This window comes from Esox lucius, chromosome 24 (assembly GCF_011004845.1).
Source record: "Esox lucius isolate fEsoLuc1 chromosome 24, fEsoLuc1.pri, whole genome shotgun sequence".
Taxonomy (NCBI): domain Eukaryota; kingdom Metazoa; phylum Chordata; class Actinopteri; order Esociformes; family Esocidae; genus Esox; species Esox lucius.
In genome coordinates, this window is record NC_047592.1 from 28,305,978 (window position 1) to 28,323,488 (window position 17,511).

The 17,511-nt window shown below is 39.3% G+C and overlaps 1 long non-coding RNA gene and 4 other non-coding genes across 8 annotated transcripts; all 5 read right to left on the reverse strand.

Annotated features, from left to right (window-relative positions):
* Nucleotides 1–3,223: 3,223 nt before the first annotated feature.
* Nucleotides 3,224–11,118, reverse strand: LOC105005689. Of its 4 annotated transcripts, XR_002196431.2 has the most exons (14): nt 11,104–11,118; nt 7,957–8,047; nt 7,385–7,419; nt 6,939–6,981; nt 6,608–6,661; nt 6,368–6,430; nt 6,166–6,216; nt 5,919–5,952; nt 5,565–5,615; nt 5,163–5,217; nt 4,830–4,861; nt 4,420–4,460; nt 4,143–4,200; nt 3,224–3,684 (listed from the first exon to the last, which is right to left on the reverse strand). It is a non-coding gene; the product is annotated as an uncharacterized LOC105005689 (long non-coding RNA). The 4 variants fall into 4 exon arrangements; XR_002196432.2 differs by lacking the exons at nt 7,957–8,047; nt 11,104–11,118 and adding an exon at nt 7,835–7,853; XR_004575451.1 differs by lacking the exons at nt 7,957–8,047; nt 11,104–11,118 and having other exon boundaries at nt 6,166–6,211; nt 7,385–7,781.
* Nucleotides 3,759–3,831, reverse strand: LOC114830426. The gene has a single exon (XR_003778061.1). It is a non-coding gene; the product is annotated as a small nucleolar RNA SNORD31 (small nucleolar RNA).
* LOC114830427 lies at nt 4,272–4,341 on the reverse strand. The gene has a single exon (XR_003778062.1). It is a non-coding gene; the product is annotated as a small nucleolar RNA SNORD31 (small nucleolar RNA).
* LOC114830428 lies at nt 4,551–4,678 on the reverse strand. The gene has a single exon (XR_003778063.1). It is a non-coding gene; the product is annotated as a small nucleolar RNA SNORD22 (small nucleolar RNA).
* Nucleotides 5,682–5,745, reverse strand: LOC114830425. Its single transcript, XR_003778060.2, has one exon. It is a non-coding gene; the product is annotated as a small nucleolar RNA SNORD29 (small nucleolar RNA).
* Nucleotides 11,119–17,511: the final 6,393 nt, after the last annotated feature.

Consider the following 17,511-nt stretch of genomic DNA (forward strand, 5'->3'; position numbering starts at 1 on the left):
AAAATGTAAAGATCACCATCGGGTTTTAAATCCAGACTTGGTCACTCATGACACATTTATCGAAAATGTACTGGACGATAAATTACAAAGTGAATTAGTTCACCTAGTTTGACATCATCCCACCTACTTGTTTATATGTATGTAATGCTGCCATCAAATGCGTAAAAGTGAGGGCTGCCTATGGTACACAAAGAGCATGGGCATATTCTTGTAACTCTCATGCCTCAGCCATTGGTCAGGTGATGTTGACGCTAGTAAACCAATGTGCATGTGATGTAGCAAAGCAGGTGGGCATCCTGGGGGTAAAAGACCCTGCTGACCCAGCTTCTAAGGGTTGGAAAAACACTGTGCTGGGCCTGCTTGGAATGAACATTCAGTGGCTGTTATCAGGAGCTATTTAAGCAGCATGGTAACAACCTTTTTACTTCTCCCCTAGTCCAACAGATCAGTAAAGAATGGGCATGTGCATTGTCTGAATGCCAACAACTGGAACGCCTCTTGGAGATTGGTGATGTTGGGGAAGCAGTAACCCAGTGTGCTGTTTTTGGTTCGGTTCTGTGCTGTTTTTCCAATTACCATCCCTTAAGTGCATTTTAACTTACACAAACCCTTCTGGGTTGCCTTGATTGGACTCATTGTTTTAGAGTGTTTTCAAATTTGTATACAAAAGCCTCTGTTCCTTTTCTTTCCTTTTATGGAAACCTAGCATGGGGATTTAGGCCAGAATACTTAAGCTGTAAGTGAAGCTGTTTGTCTCTCACCATAAGGCGTGGCATTTTCAATTGGTCTAGTTTGCATAAACCATTGTTTATGAAGGTCATATCATGATTAGCAAGAAAAATGTATTCAAGAAAAATTCTATAAAATTCAATAAAAAGCCATTAAAATAGGAGAACAATCATCTTAAGCTGCAATAAAGATGCAATGTCCTTCATAAATGTATTAGGGCTTACAGGAGATGCTATCTGCACCACTGAACATGTTACACAAGCTTATAGCAGAGACCATGTTTCCCCCTCTGAATCTCATGTTGGATACCATCTCCCCAATGAAGAATGTATTTCCCAACAGAATAATATCACATTGGTGCTCTAAAAAATCATGGTCAATCAATCAATATTGTCTGTTTTCATTTCAAGAATTACCATGACCCAACAACCAGTTCTGAATTTTTTTTTTTACAGAAAAAGGTTTATTACAGAAGTCTGCCTCCACTGGACAGTACCAGATGAGATGGTCCACTCAATTTCTTTATGACCAAGTCTGCAGTGTCATGCACATTTACCAAGTTTTAATAATCTCACTCAACTTATTGCAAACCCTGCATACGAGTCTAGCACATTTATTGTAGTTTTATTATAAAGTGAAGCCTGGCTCAAATGTTGAAAATACTGTAAAATACTTTGTGAGAAGTATACATGATGACATCAAAAATGTGTTGCCTCTGATTGGTGCCTACTCAGTAACTAACCCAGATTTGAGGAGATCAGATCCATACCGAAGAAGGTAAAGGTGAGAAACGTGTAGGTTGCCTGCTTTCCATCGATTTTTAGCATGAATTGCTACAATTATTTTCAGTTCATTTTAGGTTTTGGTGTTCGTTTTAGTAGCCTATTCTAAATCGTTGACCAATTTACGTAATGTTCTAGCTAACTATTTGATCCAGGTAGCAGCCCTCACAGTTCATGTTGGCTTGCTACTTGCAGCCTATGTTAGGTTTTTGTCGGTTGTGCACAAAAAAAAGAATAAAGCGTTTCAGTGTTGGACATTACATTATAATGCCATGATATGGTGGAACTTGGTAAATGCACACACGTGCGCCTTATTGTCATGAACACTCACTCAATCACACTCTCTCACCCACACTCACACATAAGTTTGACTGTTTTTGGTAGAACTTTTTAGGAACACCTGGTCTGTAGTATTCTCTATTGGAGTTTAAGTAAATGTTCTTATTACACTATTAATGAGTTTGAGTCCTCTATACTTATATTCTGAGGCTCTCAAAATCAAAACATTGATCATTTAATAATTGTTGAAAAAGTGCTGAAATCCAAAATAGGTGTCCAATAATTAATAATTGAGAACACCAGAATTGTCAGGTCCACCACTCTTTACAGATGAGAGCATGTTCACACTGAGCACATATGATAGATGTAAAAGAATCTGGAGACACATTTAGCATGATCAGTTTGGCAGTGGGTCAGTGATGGTCAGGAGAGGCATATTCTTGGAGGGTCACAGACCTCCGCGTGCTAGCCAACGGTGCCGACTGCTGTTAGGTATGTAGGCAGTTCCTGGATGATGAAAGCATTGATGCCATTGATTGGCCCTCAGGTTCCCCAGAAGTGAATCCAATTGGGAACCTCTGGGACGTTATGTATCGTGCATCAGACACCGCCAAGTAGCGCCATGTATTTAGCATTTAGAGCAGTGTATTTAAGATAATGAAACTAGTTGCTATGAATAGAAGGTGCCATACAATTGAGTCATTAGCGATCTGTTAAATATGAAACTGTTGGTTTCTTTCAAACTAACCTTTATCTGGGTGATCACAGGGATGTGTGAATATTGGATCTTAACTGGTTGCACATCAGATTTAGCGCATGACTCATTAAGCAGAGGACAGGTTTGCAAAGTGATTTCATGCCCTCTTTTTAAAAATACAGTATTTGGCATTCTATTAAAAAAATTGATAAATGGAAATATTTAAATTGTAATGTCACAGTAAAAATTTACTTAACCTCAATGTTTAGTACAAACAATTAGGCAGGATATACTTGACATTCAGATGTGCCATAACAGCAGCAAATAATGTAATGCATTGGTCTGTCAAGTTTGTTTTTATAAAAAGGGATTTCGTTCAAATGATTGTTAAGCTTTTCCATTACAACTGCAACAGAACTACAAACAGTGCATTAACATGTATGTATGAATTACCTTACATTAGGTAACAGCTAATAGAATGTTCTGGACATGATGCATTAGACCATCTAAACAGCATTTTAACAGTCCATGAAGACTATACAAATTAAACTTAGTTTTGTTTTATATACAGACCGAGTTACATTTGTCTGCATTAAATTAAACGTACCACCATCTGCCAGGTAGCGAATAAAATTGTATTGGAACAAAGCTTAATAGTATTTATAAAATGAACAAACCCTGGCTAGTGCCTCCATGGATGAAAGATCCTAAAAACCCATCAAGAAATCAGGCAATATCCATATTATGACAATGTTTTATTCTTGTTTAGACAAGTAGCATATCCACATGCTCCAGAACAATGACTGTTTTCACCCCTAATCATTTCATTTTAACTATACACTTCATAGAGCAGCAGCATTACAACACCCTTGCCAGGCAGCTCAAGATTGATAAATGTATGCAGACATTACTCCACTTACGCATCAGCTGTAGCTAATATTTAAGTCATTCCATCAACATCCAATTGTGTCCTACAGAACAGCATGCAGATGGCGACAAAGACAAAAATTTGCATCAACATTTACAGCAATATTGACCCATCAAACACACCAGTGCTGTAAGTTCACTACTAACTCACATTAATTTACCACAAAAGAAAACATGGAAATGTTAGAAATCCATGTTTAAGGTTAAAAGTGTTGAAATGGCCAGCAATGTTCCAACCACAGCAAGACATCACTGCTGGTTGAGGGGGTTCTGGAAGGAGAAAAAAAAAAGTACTGAATGAACCCTGATAAACACTTCAGTACCATCATTGAATGAATTAAACCCATAGATCAGACAATAACCAATCAGTCAGCTTAACATCAGACTGGGGCGGTAATTGTAAGTCATCACTTCAGGGTGTTGGAGTCAGTATTGTCATGTGTGAATGTAGAGCATACTGAATGTCCATACACACTGGAATGTGATTGACCAGGATAAACATGCAATAACTGCATGACTAATAATTTCACATTCCATGAATCAACTACAAAAAGCCCAGAACTTTTTAAAACCAACATAAGTCATTGGATTGACAGGCCACAGAGCAATCTGAAAATGTTCAGGGTAAATCCTCAGCCATTGAATCCACCCAGTCAGATTTACACCAGACTGGGGCAGTAAAAAGAAAGTCACTTCTATGATATAGAAGAAATTTACACCATACACACCTTTAGACTTCACTGTCCACAGCAAATATTTTCAAATTACTGGTCTGGAAGGCAGAACCTGAAAGGAAGTAGACTTTAATTGACATCCCACTGAATGGCAGCACACCAGCAGCAAAACTGTCTGCAAAGATCAGTTCAGTAACCAATCAGTCAGTTTTACATCAGACTGGGGCGGTATATGAAAGTCATCATTTCAGGACACTTCAGGGCCAATAAGTACAGAAGGGCCTTGCGCCAAAGGGCAAGAATGCGGTTACTGGAAAGCAAAAATACAAACCTTGAGTCCATCTAGGCTTAGTTGCATAACGGAGGGAACATCTGCAAGACAAGTAGTTAAGCTTCAGTTACTAGTTTTAGAACTACAATCAATTCAGCTCTTTCACAGCTAAACGCAGATTTTATTCTCTGGTCCCATCAGACAGTTGGTAACCCCAACAAGCCATCCCCTTGTTGCCCTGGCAACAACAGTGGGTTCACCTTCACAGGTTCTGTTGTTGGCACAGGGCGTAAGACACATGCAGAGGTCATCACTGAGAGCCAGAGTTATGGCAGACTAGAACTACCATCTGCCAAACAATTCAGCACATCTTCATAGCCGGTTAAAACAAGCACCAAAGGGGCTTACTGGTTAAGAGCTCTGGACTAGTCATGGAACTACTCAGTAGTACAAAACAAACCAAAATTCACCTTAGTAACATCCCTTCTCAGCCTCATGACACCTAGGATGACAAAAGGTTAAGGTTATTGTCCAGGTAGGGGACAGAAACATGTCTAAATCACCCCCTTTTTCCAAATTAATTTCCGCTGCATCAGCAATTCCTTTTCTCAACATGAGTTCAGACGAACGAGATTCCAAAGAGAATGATCATCATATTTAGCAGCAAGACAGGGTAGTTTAAGCTAGTGTTCATACACAATTGAGTAGAATCCTTCAATGTCAAGTTATAACATCTGCATTTAACCATTAATATTTAACTACCACTAAGTACAGTTAGTCCTATATTCGGCACCAGTGTTTACCTGAATAACTCTGCAACCCAGAACTGCCACAATCTTCAGTGAGGACAGTAAACTCCTAAAATAAAAGGACGACATAAAGATGACAACCAAACACAAAACATGTTCCTACATCTAATATGAAATGTGACAACACTTCTATCCATACACTTTAATGCAGATTATCCAATTAGGAAAAATCCAGAAATGACAAATTGATGCTCATGTTTCATTAGTCTCCCATGCACCAGACACTAATGGACACCAGACAATTAGCTTGGCATTTGTTGAGTTCTAACATTCGCCTAATTACCCTTATTCAGATTGGAAATATGATTAGGGAATCAAAATGTTGAGCAAATGATTGTTTATAAAATTGTGATCTGGCTCGGGCAATTATGCAATAATGGCGACAGCTCTACTTACCAGTGAGTTCAGTAAAGACTGCAAGTCCACTGACCACAAAGGGGCAACAACCTAGAGAATGCAGATTTTAGTGCAATGCGTGGATTTAATTGCTGAAGTGCCGTATACCTAGCTACAGTCACTCAGTCGTTCGTGTCGTTTCACATTGGTTCAAAGTGAGCTAAGTTTGTAATCATTGTGACTGAAGCTTTGCCTAGTGGCTCTGTTACAGCTAAACTCTGGCACCGTATTTATTGATGAGTTGATGTACATGACAGGGAAGAGTAGTGCACTACATAAATAATACGGTGCAACTGAACAAGTATGGCATACTGATGGAAGACCACTTATAAGTGTTTGAAACTCTGAACTCACCAATTAATGCCCGAGATCCTGGAACTACCCATGTCTGTGGACGGAAAACAGATTTGACTACTTGGCACATTAAATGCCATTTTTATATGTAACGTATTAATAGGAGGCCATGCCAACAGGCTGAAATTGTCTGCAACTGAAACAGCATTATTTTCCCTTCCTAGGGGGCTTTGGTACAGGTCTAAGAATGCATATGTTTTAATGACAGGTGCACATTTAACAGGCTGACATTTTACAATGCGCCTACCTGAACTCAAGGCACATCAGGGATTGCAGTCTTGTAGTCTGGAATTCTGTCCTTAGGGAAAAAATTAGAATTGTCATTTATTGGCTATAAGAAAATAGCAACGCTTACAAAATAAGCCAGTCAGAGAAAGGGTAACATCACTGAAAGTCATGCATGTGTGCCAATAACGCAAACCCCAAAGCATTATATTGGCGTTACTCACCAGCACTCATAACAGCTGTACAATGGCAATTCAGAAGTCAGACTCCGGACACAGAACATGAACCTGAACAAAGAGCATTTCTATATTACTTACTTAATAGGCCAGTATATTTAAAAGACAGGCCAGAAAGGCAATCAGATCAAAAACCTAGCATCACAAGATCAGATATATGCTTGTCAATCAGGATCATCACTTAGTCATCATAAATCCCAGGGCATTATATCTATGAGTTAAACTCACCAGCACAACCCATCATTATAACAGAGCCCAACATCCTCCAGTCACAGAACAAACCTGAAAAGACAGCATTTCTATATTACTCATTTAATAGGCATGAGAATTTAAGACAACAGATCAGGAAGCCAATCAGATCAAAAACATAGCATCACAGAAATCAGACATATGCTTGTCTGTTGAGATCATCACTTATAGCTACCATTCAAGTTGTTTCCTAAGCAGCACCAAATCCCCAAACAGCTCAGACCCGTTTTGGAACTAGGCCCAAATATCAAGGGTTGCAATTCATAAAGGAAGTGCAATTTTCTGGGATGTTTGTAGAGTCATAACTCACCAGCAAGTTTGTCCTTTTCCTTTCTGGCCTCAGTGTTAAATTGCTGTAGATCAGAATTTGAACACAATGAAGGCCTTTGAACATGCATTCACTTAGAAAATTATACCTCATCCTCAATACACTACTTAGAGCAGAACAATGTTGAAGTAGCAAGCAGGGGATGATTTGGGGTAGTCAGTCAATTTATTAACTGGCCAAATGCTACTCAGAATCTGGTAAAGGTTCTTCTTCAAAGGCAGATTCGGTAAGAGAGAGTTCATGTTATCATCACAGTAGCACAGACCTCTGGGGGGGTACACAGTAGCAGCAATTCTACTAGCTGTTACGCTATTCCGCTAACACCATCATGGCATGCTTTTGGATAGGGCCTTAAATCCAAAACTGCCACGTTAGCGGTAAATAAACGACTTAACACCAAAAGCCATATAATTTAAAAGGCAGTATACCTGAGCATCAGATTGTTTCCAGTAGCCGACTGCATCTTTGGGGAGGGGGGGAGAAGTATGAATGAAAGCATTACCACGATGAGAACACGTGCTCCACCAAAACAGCATTTCACACGTTAATGGGTACACACGTCTCTCATCAGAAATACTAAGTTCCAATCACAGTAATTCAGAACAGGTCTGTGTAAAGTCTCATCATTGAAAGACGTCACAACTAAACGATCCGCGTGGAAAGCTACTTGATATGGCGAACAGCCTGAAAATATCTTCACTGTTAAAATACCTCGTGAACAACATTAAATTGTGCAATATGCGGTCAGTAAAACGAAAAAGATAAAATCTTTGTATATCGTGAATTCTGACGATGAATTTTAGGATTATATTAAAGGATGGCTTTGGATTGATTGATGAAATAAAATAAAACTAACTAAATAACAGTTGTCTATTTACCTAATCCGCCATTAGGATAAAATGTATCAAGGCGCGCCTTATAAAACCCAAAAGTTAATGCAGAAAAATGTCCTTAAAAGGCGCTCGTTTGTAGAAAGTGGGGGAAAAGAAAGTAACCTTACCTCGACCAGATCAGAGAAGGAAGTGGGACGATTGCTGGCGTCCTACGCTTTTTATTCACTCCATCGAACACGTCACGTGCTTGGGCTCCTCCTTTTTTAAATAAAGTTTTACGAAGTGATTCTAAATTCCCGTGGTGCATTCTTCTACTTTGACTGTTGAGTTTAACCGTACAATTGAACCGCTTAAGCACAATGAAACCACAGCCGAAATTCAGATATATGTAGTTGTTTTTTAGATAGAAATGTATGACTATGGAATTATGGCCCACTGGCCTCGCATTAAACATAACCTTTGGGGAATATAACTTTGGGGTAAATGGTGCAACACTGATGCATCGTGTTCCTGCCCCAATATCCGCAACTTGCGCCCTTGTGTCCCTCAATTGCGCGTTCTCGCTAAGGGGTGCAAGACCGTAGGGTGTCCCATTTCTGTAGTGTTATTCTCCAGGGTAGTGAAGGCCATTCGAGGCTTCATTACCGTTCTTCTAGCAAAAGGACATTATGCTAGCAGTGCTAACTCAGATTTTCTTTTTCAAAATAAAAGCCATTATTGAAATATCTACGGTAATATAGTTTGTTTAATGTCCGTTCCAGTATTATTCTTGTCTGCTCTTTTTCACAAATTAGATTGTTAACTATATGGCCTTATACATTTCAATTACGGCTTTTTTTTATCAAGACAATCTGAGTGCTGCCAGCATAATATTCTACTGCTAAAATAACGCTGATGAAGCCTCGAACGGCCATCACTACTCCAGGGGTGATCATCAGAGCCCTCTTGCGCACTTAACGTACCCCTTCCGCAAGTGTGCATCAGACCTGACTTTGCTATAGGCTATTACCCAGAATCCCTGTATTGTTGTATTGCAAACTGTCAGCTAGCTAGAGCTACAAAGAGCCACTCTTTCACTCATTTGGAACGAGAGCCAGCGAATCCTCGAATCACGGCGGCAGCGGGCTGAGCTACTCTCGGAGACAAAAGCCCAATTCAAATGTCCAGACTCACGGACTTTGAAGAGCGTTTTCGCGAGGACTGTGAGGGATTAGAGCAGTCCCACTTTCAAATCGTGAAACGCGCAAGGGCTCTTTCGCAGACATTTTGAGCCCTTTATGCACCGTTTTCATAAGACTTCGCATGAGGTAATTGCCCACAGGGGAGGCCAGAATGCGAGAGAAAAATCCCGGCATACCAGTTTTATAAGAGAAGAACGGTAAACTGTACTATATTAATTAACAAGGATTTAAGATGGCACATAGAACACATGAGATCAGAAGAACCTTATTACACACCTAGTATATTCAACTATTTATTTTAGTTTTTGCTTAACAATACTGTTTTGACCAAAAATAGTACATTGTTTATTGACAAATATACAGGTGCTGGTCATAAAATTAGAATATAATCAAAAAGTTTATTTATTTCAGTAATTCCATTCAAAAAGTGAAACTTGTATATTATATTCATTCATTACACACCGACTGATACATTTCAAATGTTTATTTCTTTTAACTGTGATGATTATAACTGACAACTAATGAAAATCCCAAATTCAGTATCTCAGAAAATTAGAATATTACTTAAGACCAATACAAAAAAAATATGTTTAGAAATGTTGGCCAACTGAAAAGTATGAACATGAAAAGTATGAGCATGTACAGCACTCAATACTTAGTTGGGGCTCCTTTTGCCTGAATTACTGCAGCAATGCAGCGTGGCATGGAGTCGATCAGTCTGTGGCACTGCTCAGGTGTTATGAGAGCCCAGGTTGCTCTGATAGTGGCCTTCAGCTCTTCTGCATTGTTGGGTCTGGCGTATCGCATCTTCCTCTTCACAATAGATTTTCTATAGGGTTAAGGTCAGGCGAGTTTGCTGGCCAATTAAGAACAGGGATACCATGGTCATTAAACCAGGTACTGGTAGCTTTGGCACTGTGTGCAGGTGCCAAGTCCTGTTGGAAAATGAAATCTGCATCTCCATAAAGTTGGTCAGCAGCAGGAAGCATGAAGTGCTCTAAAACTTCCTGGTAGATGGCTGCGTTGACCTTGGACCTCAGAAAACACAGTGAACCAACACCAGCAGATGACATGGCACCCCAAACCATCACTGACTGGAAACTTTACAATGTATTTCAAGCAACATGGATTATATGCCTCTCCTCTCTTCCTCCAGACTCTGGGACCTTGATTTCCAAAGGAAATGCAAAATGTACTTTCATCAGAGAACGTAACTCAGCTGCAGTCCAGTCCTTTTTGTCTTCTGACGCTGTGTCTTGTTCAAGAGTGGCTTGACACAAGGAATGCGACAGCTGAAACCCATGTGTTGCATAAGTCTTTGTGTGGTGGTTCTTGAAGCACTGACTCCAGCTGCAGTCTACTCTTTGTGAATCTCCCCCACATTTTTGAATGGGTTTTGTTTCACAATCCTCTCCATGGTGCGGTTATCCCTATTGCTTGTACACTTTTTTCTACCACATCTTTTCCTTCCCTTCGCCTCTCTATTAATGTGCTTGGACACAGAGCTCTGTGAACAGCCAGCCTCTTTAGTTATGACTTTTTGTGTCTTGCCCTCCTTGTGCAAGGTGTCAATGGTCGTCTTTTGGACAGCTGTCAAGTCAGCAGTCTTCCCCATGATTTTGTTGCCTACAGAACTAGACTGAGAGACCATTTAAAGGCCTTTGCAGATGTTTTGGGTTAATTAGCTAATTAGAGTGTGGCACCAGGTGTCTTCAATATTGAACCTTTTCTGAGATACTGAATTTGGGGTTTTCATTAGTTAAAAATTAAAAGAAATAAACACTTGAAATACATTGGTCTGTGTGGAATGAATGTATACATTATACAAGTTTCACTTTTTGAATGGAATTACTGAAATAAATCAACTTTTTGATGATATTCTAATTTTATGACCAGCACCTGTAGATTATTATTGACAATTACTTCTTGTCCATTCTGTAGGGCAGGAGCCTGCAAAATCAGGCTATTAAGTGCCTTGGCTGAGAAGAAAGTAAAAAACATAAAATAAAAAATCCCAAACCCACAATAGTGTGCAACATGTTTCAGCGTTGTCAAGGTAACATAATAAAGTCGCAAATTGCTGTCCCATTAATATTTATAGCATTTAGAGCCCTTGCAGCCTCTTGCACTTACCAGGTGATGTCTGTGAGGGTTTAGGGGGGACATTGGGATTGGTCCAAAATCTCACGCGACAGTTGAGAGTTGAGATATGTTCAACTACAGTGGCCCACGGGTGCAAAACACAACAACATTAGTAATGCAAACAAAATTTGAAAACACTACATCATTAAAACACAACACAACAACATTAACACTAGACCACTAGGGGCAGTGTAAGGGGGTGTTTTTGGTTGAAAAATCAAGTGATGTCACTCAACGTAAGATTATATTAAATTATAATTAAATAAAACGTACATTGGTGAATTTAAATTGTGTTCTTTTTCTTTGGGATTATTTCAAATAGGCCTTATTAAGACCGTACGTTCCACGCCCACTTCCTACCGGTGTGCCAGTTTCCAGTCTCGCATATTACAAACCAGTAGAGAGAATATTTTCAAAACAATGGAACATTTTGGTTTTGGTGAACTTTTTAGAAGATGATTGGAATGATATATGATGATATAAATAGTTCAGTATTATTGCCATTGGGCATGTAGAAGGTTTAAGGTGGAGAGGGGAATTCGGCAAGGGTGCCCAGCCTCACCCCTACTCTTTATTAAGGTTGCAGAACTATTGGCAATTTTGGTAAAACCGTGTGAGGATATTCTTCCATTGAATGTGCTGGGAATTTAATTGGTTATAAGTCAGTTGGCAGATGACACAAGCCTGTTCCTTAAGAATGCTGCACAGGTTTCAAAATCCTTGGCTACCATCTCTATCTTTTCAAAAGACTCAGGGTTATACCTGAATTTGAATAAATGTGAATTAATGGCAATCCATGATCAACATGAAACCACTATAGATAATATACCACTTAGGAAGGAAGTCAAATATTTGGGAATTATTATCTCGAAAGGTGTTGATCATAGGGAAAAGATCAATGTTGAGAGTATATGGAAAAACTATTTAAAAATTCTGAATACATGGTTACAAAGTGATGTATCTATATTTGATAGGATAATACTATCCAAAATGAAAGGACTTTCAAGACTTATTTATCCTGCATACTCTTTAGCGATGTCGGATAAGATGATCAAAATGATTAATCAGACAATTTTTTATTTCATTTGGAGAAATAAACATCATTACATTAGAAATAATTATAGTGTTAAATCTGTGGAAGACGGTGGACTGAATGCTAATGACTTTGACCCAATGAACGGTACCCTTAAGTTGAAATGGTTACAACATTTCGATTGCCAATATGAGACGTTCTGGTTCAACCTACCTTAGAATTTTTATTGAAATGTGACTTCGATGTTTGTAAACTGCCAATCAAGTTATCAGTTTTTCACCAACAAGTACTCTGTTATTGGAAACTAATTTACAAGCATAATCTCTGTCCCCATAACATGCCAATCTGGAATAATAGATGTATACTCATAAAGAAGAAATAATTTTTTACAGACAGTGGCACGAACGAGGGATATGGTCTGTTCAACATCGAATGGATGCCAATGGTGATATGTTAGGGTATTGATGGGTTCAAACTCAAATTTAATTTAATGTGCACTTGTAGTGAATACAATAGAGTGATTAATGCGATTCCACCAGCCCTTATTTGTACGATAAAGGGGGCCTTAGCGTATTCACTGGTAGTTCCTAAACTGAACATGCTGAACATTTAGGGTTGTCCTTTTTTAGACAGGAAATATAATAATACGTTATTAAGATCTTCCCTCAATAATGAATGCTTTCCCTCACCTCTTAAAATAATATATTATGCAGGAATACACTGAAAGTGACGCAAATAGAATCAGGAGAACATATTCGTTTTCCAATATCTCCTAAAACAAAAGAAATACATTTCAAAACACTTAATGATATTTATACTTCTAGTGAATTTATGTGAATAAGATTTAATACTGATTCGAATTACTGCACTTTTTGTAAAATGGAGGTGGAAACAACTGAACATCTGATGTTCTCTTGTGACACATCTGTCTTATTTTGGTAGGATTTCTAAACTTGGATCTTGGAAAATTGTTTAATTATGCCAACTCTCGACAATGGAAGTATCAAATTAAGCTTATTGTTGAAGGACAGGACCTTGGAATTTTTATTTAACAATTTAATAATACTGGCAAAATATTTTTTACACAATTGTAAATGGTAAAAATTCCCCCAATATTTAGGATATTTTTGATTGAAACATCAATTGCATAGCTTTGGATGACATGTCTGTTTGCTTGAATTTCACTCATTACTATGATTGCCCATCTTCTATAGGTATCAAGAAAGCACTAGACTTAACCTAAGTTGCAGCCTGTATTAGTCTTAACATCCTGATTCTTTCAGATATTTATTATACATTTCTTGTTTTACTGCAAATCAGTTTTTTAAAACAGTTTCAACACTGCAGTGCATACCTAGTGCTAAGACAATATTCATTAAATAGGCTTGCTTTTGGTAAGTTTTGGTGTCCTAGTTTTGAATAACACAGTAGGAGATACATGAGGACTTAGGGATTGCTGGATAGTAAACAATTACTGTACCTTATGTAAAGACCTACGTGATAGTAAACAATTACTGTACCTTGTGTAAAAACCTACGTGATAGTAAACAATTACTGTACCTTGTGTAAAAACCTACATTGTAAGTGAACATTTCTCGCCTTGTTCGTCTTCTGTAGGGGCATGGGGTTTCGGTTGCCTTTCCCAAACACCCGGTCTGTGTTAGAAACCACACTTCTTAGGTACCACCGTCCTCCAACTTTCCCCTCAGCGAAGTCACTGGCAATGAAATGTGTATTGCACATCTTTGTGACATGTTAATGTCACGATGAACTGCCACCAACCACCTTTTTCTGACCTCTTCATCGATTGGGAATCAATGTTCATTACTACCTCCTTCGCAGGGCAGAAATGTAAACTTACTCATTGCAACAACAAAAAAACAAGTCTAGTAAGTGTTCACGATAGCTAGCTAATAATTAAAACAATAAAGTAAAAGCGCCCGAAGATCAGTGTCTTTTGAGCAACTTTAAAGAATTAGGACATTTTCAAAATAAAAAAGACGTGTTACTTCAAAACTGACATAAATTTAGTTTATTCATTGGTAAAGAAAATGTACCTCTCAAAACATTGACAACAATTCATATATGATCATATTTAAGAGTAATTTCAATAGAAAGTGGGTATTAAAACACGATCCAAGGGCAGAATTCTGACAATGCCAATGACTGAATATGGAATACATATTGCCTCATAGCTCATAAATTATTGAATATTCCACAGAGAAAACAATGTAGGAAATGTGCAAGAGAGTGTGTAGAGTAAGAAAAACCTGTCTAATCATGGGGAATGGTGTGCTACATCTAGCAACACAATATTTCCACACCCTCTTTTTCCAAAATGTAACTCAATGGATAAGAAATACATATTGACTCAAAAACTATTCCATATGCCGCAGTGAATGTATTTTAGGAAATATCAAGGAAACAAATCAAGGGGCACTGTGTATTTGCAAATTTTACTGGCATTGTACTCCACCCATCTAATTGGCCACAATGCAAATGACTGTACATTGGGGAGAACAAGTATTTTATTCACTGCCGATTTTGCAGGTTTTCCTACTTACAAAGCATGTAGAAGTCTTTTTATCATAGGTACTCTTCAAATGTGAGTGATAGAATCTAAAACAAAAATCCAGAAAATCACATTGTATGATTTTTAAGTAATTAATTAGCCTTTTATTGCATGACATAAGTATTTGATACATCAGAAAAGCAGAACTTAATATTTGGTACAGAAACCTTTGTTTGCAATTACAGAGATCATACGTTTCCTGTAGTTCTTGACCAGGTTTGCACACACTGCAGCAGGGATTTTGGCCCACTCCTCCATACAGACCTTCTCCAGATCCTTCAGGTTTCGGGGCTGTCGCTGGGAAATTATGACTTTCAGCTCCCTCCAAAGATTTTCTATTGGGTTCAGGTATGGAGACTGGCTTGGCCACACTAGGACCTTGAGATGCTTCTTACGGAGCCACTCCTTAGTTGCCCTGGCTGTGTGTTTCAGGTCGTTGTCATGCTGGAAGACCCAGACACGACCCATCTTCAATGCTCTTACTGAGGAAAGGAGGTTGTTGGCCAAGATCTCGCAATACATGGCCCCATCCATCCTCCCCTCAATACGGTGCAGTCGTCCTGTCCCCTTTGCAGAAAAGCATCCCCAAAGAATGATGTTTCCACCGCCGTGCTTCACGGTTGGGATGGTGTTCTTGGGGTTGTACTCATCATTCTTCTTCCTCCAAACATGGCACGTGGAGTTTAGACCAAAAAGCTAAATTTTTGTCTCATCAGACCACATGACCTTCTCCCATTCCTCTGTATCATCCAGATGGTCATTGGCTTCAGACGGGCCTAGACATGCAGTGGCTTGAGCAGGGGGACCTTGCGTGCGCTGCAGGATTTTAATCCATGACAGCGTAGTGTGTTACTAATGGTATTCGTTGAGACTGTGGTCCCAGCTGTCTTCAGATCATTGACCAGGTCCTGCCGTGTAGTTCTGGGCTTATCCCTCACCTTCCTCATGATCATTGATGCCCCACAAGGAGATCTTGCATGGAGCCCCAGACCAAGGGAGATTGACCGTCATCTTGAACTTCTTCCATTTCCTAATAATTGCGCTAACAGTTGTTGCCTTCTCACCAAGCTGCTTGTCTATTGTCCTGTAGCCCATCCCAGCCTTGTGCAGGTCTACAATTTTATCCCTGATGTCCTTACACAGCTCTCTGGTCTTGGCCATTGTGGAGAGGTCTGTTTGATTGAGTGTGTGGACAAGTGTCTTTTATACAGGTAACGAGTTCAAACAGGTGCAGTTAATACAGGTAATTAGTGGAGAACAGGAGGGCTTCTTAAAGAAAAACTAACCGGTCTGTGAGAGCCAGAATTCTTACTGGTTGGTAGGTGATCAAATACTTATGTCATGCAATAAAATGCAAATTAATTATTTAAAAATCATACAATGTGATTTTCTGGATTTTTGTTTTAGATTCCGTCTCTCACAGTTGAAAATTACAGACTTTTTAATGGCTCCTGAATGTTAGTTTTTTTCCAGATCAGAAAAATCACGCTTCAACTGATAAGGCATCAGTTCCTTTAATGTTTTCCTCTCAGGAATCAGGATATTCCATATCACAAAATCAAATGAACACCGTGAAAAAACTGAAAAATTAACCAAAATTAAATTTTGTCTTGACATCACTTGAAACATATCCCATTAAAACTTAAATCAATACACACAGTACATCAAATTATAAATAAACAATAACTAAAATACATACAAACATAGTGTGTGCTTTCCAATCGGGACTCAGGAGACATCAGTAGACAATTCTTTTGATCAAACACTCCTTCCTATTTTACCTCTTTCGATTCGTTTGCGACACCTCATGTTTCTCTCTTTTTTTTCCGGTGAGCACGCAAAACATAAAATCACATGACCAATACGTCTTAAGTTACTCCTTATACACTATTACTAAACTATCATGTAGATCAATACAATTCTCACATAAGTATTACACAAATTTATAAAACAGAACAAACAAACCAACTTCTGGGATGGCAGACCGGGGTGGTGGTCCCTCTTTTTAAGAAGGGGGACCGGAGGGTGTGTTCCAACTATAGGGGGATCACACTTCTCAGCCTCCCCGGGAAAGTCTATGCCAGGGTTCTGGAGAGGAGAATACGGCCGATAGTAGAACCTCAGATTCAGGAGGGACAGTGTGGTTTTCGTCCGGGCCGTGGAACCCCGGGCCGTGGAACACTCTATACCCTCTACGGGGTGTTGGAGGGTTCATGGGAGTTTGCCCAACCAATCCACATGTGTTTTGTGGAGGGTGTCAGGTTTGGGGACCACACAATTTCGTCTCTGCTCTTTGCGGATGATGTTGTCGTGTTGGCCCTATCTAACCAGGACCTTCAGCATGCACTGGGACGGAGTGTGAAGCGGTGGGGATGAAAATCAGTACCTCCAAATCCGAGGCCATGGTCCTCAGTCGGAAAAGGGTGGCTTGCCCACTTCAGGTTGGTGGAGAGTGCCTGCCTCAAGTGGAGGAGTTTAAGTATCTAGGGGTCTTGTTCACGAGTGAGGGAAGGATGGAACAGGAGATTGACAGACGGATCGGTGCAGCTTCTGCAATAATGCAGTCGATGTATCGGTCTGTCGTGGTGAAGAAAGAGCTGAGCCGCAAGGCGAAGCTCTCGATTTACCGGTCAATCTACGTTCCTACTCTCACCTATGGTCATGAGCTTTGAGTCATGACCGAAAGGACAAGATCCCGGATACAGGCATTACTAGTAATTAAAGAAATGACCTTAAATTATGAGATAGCTTACAATTTTAACCACAGCACAACGAGGTCTAGTTGTACCAATGA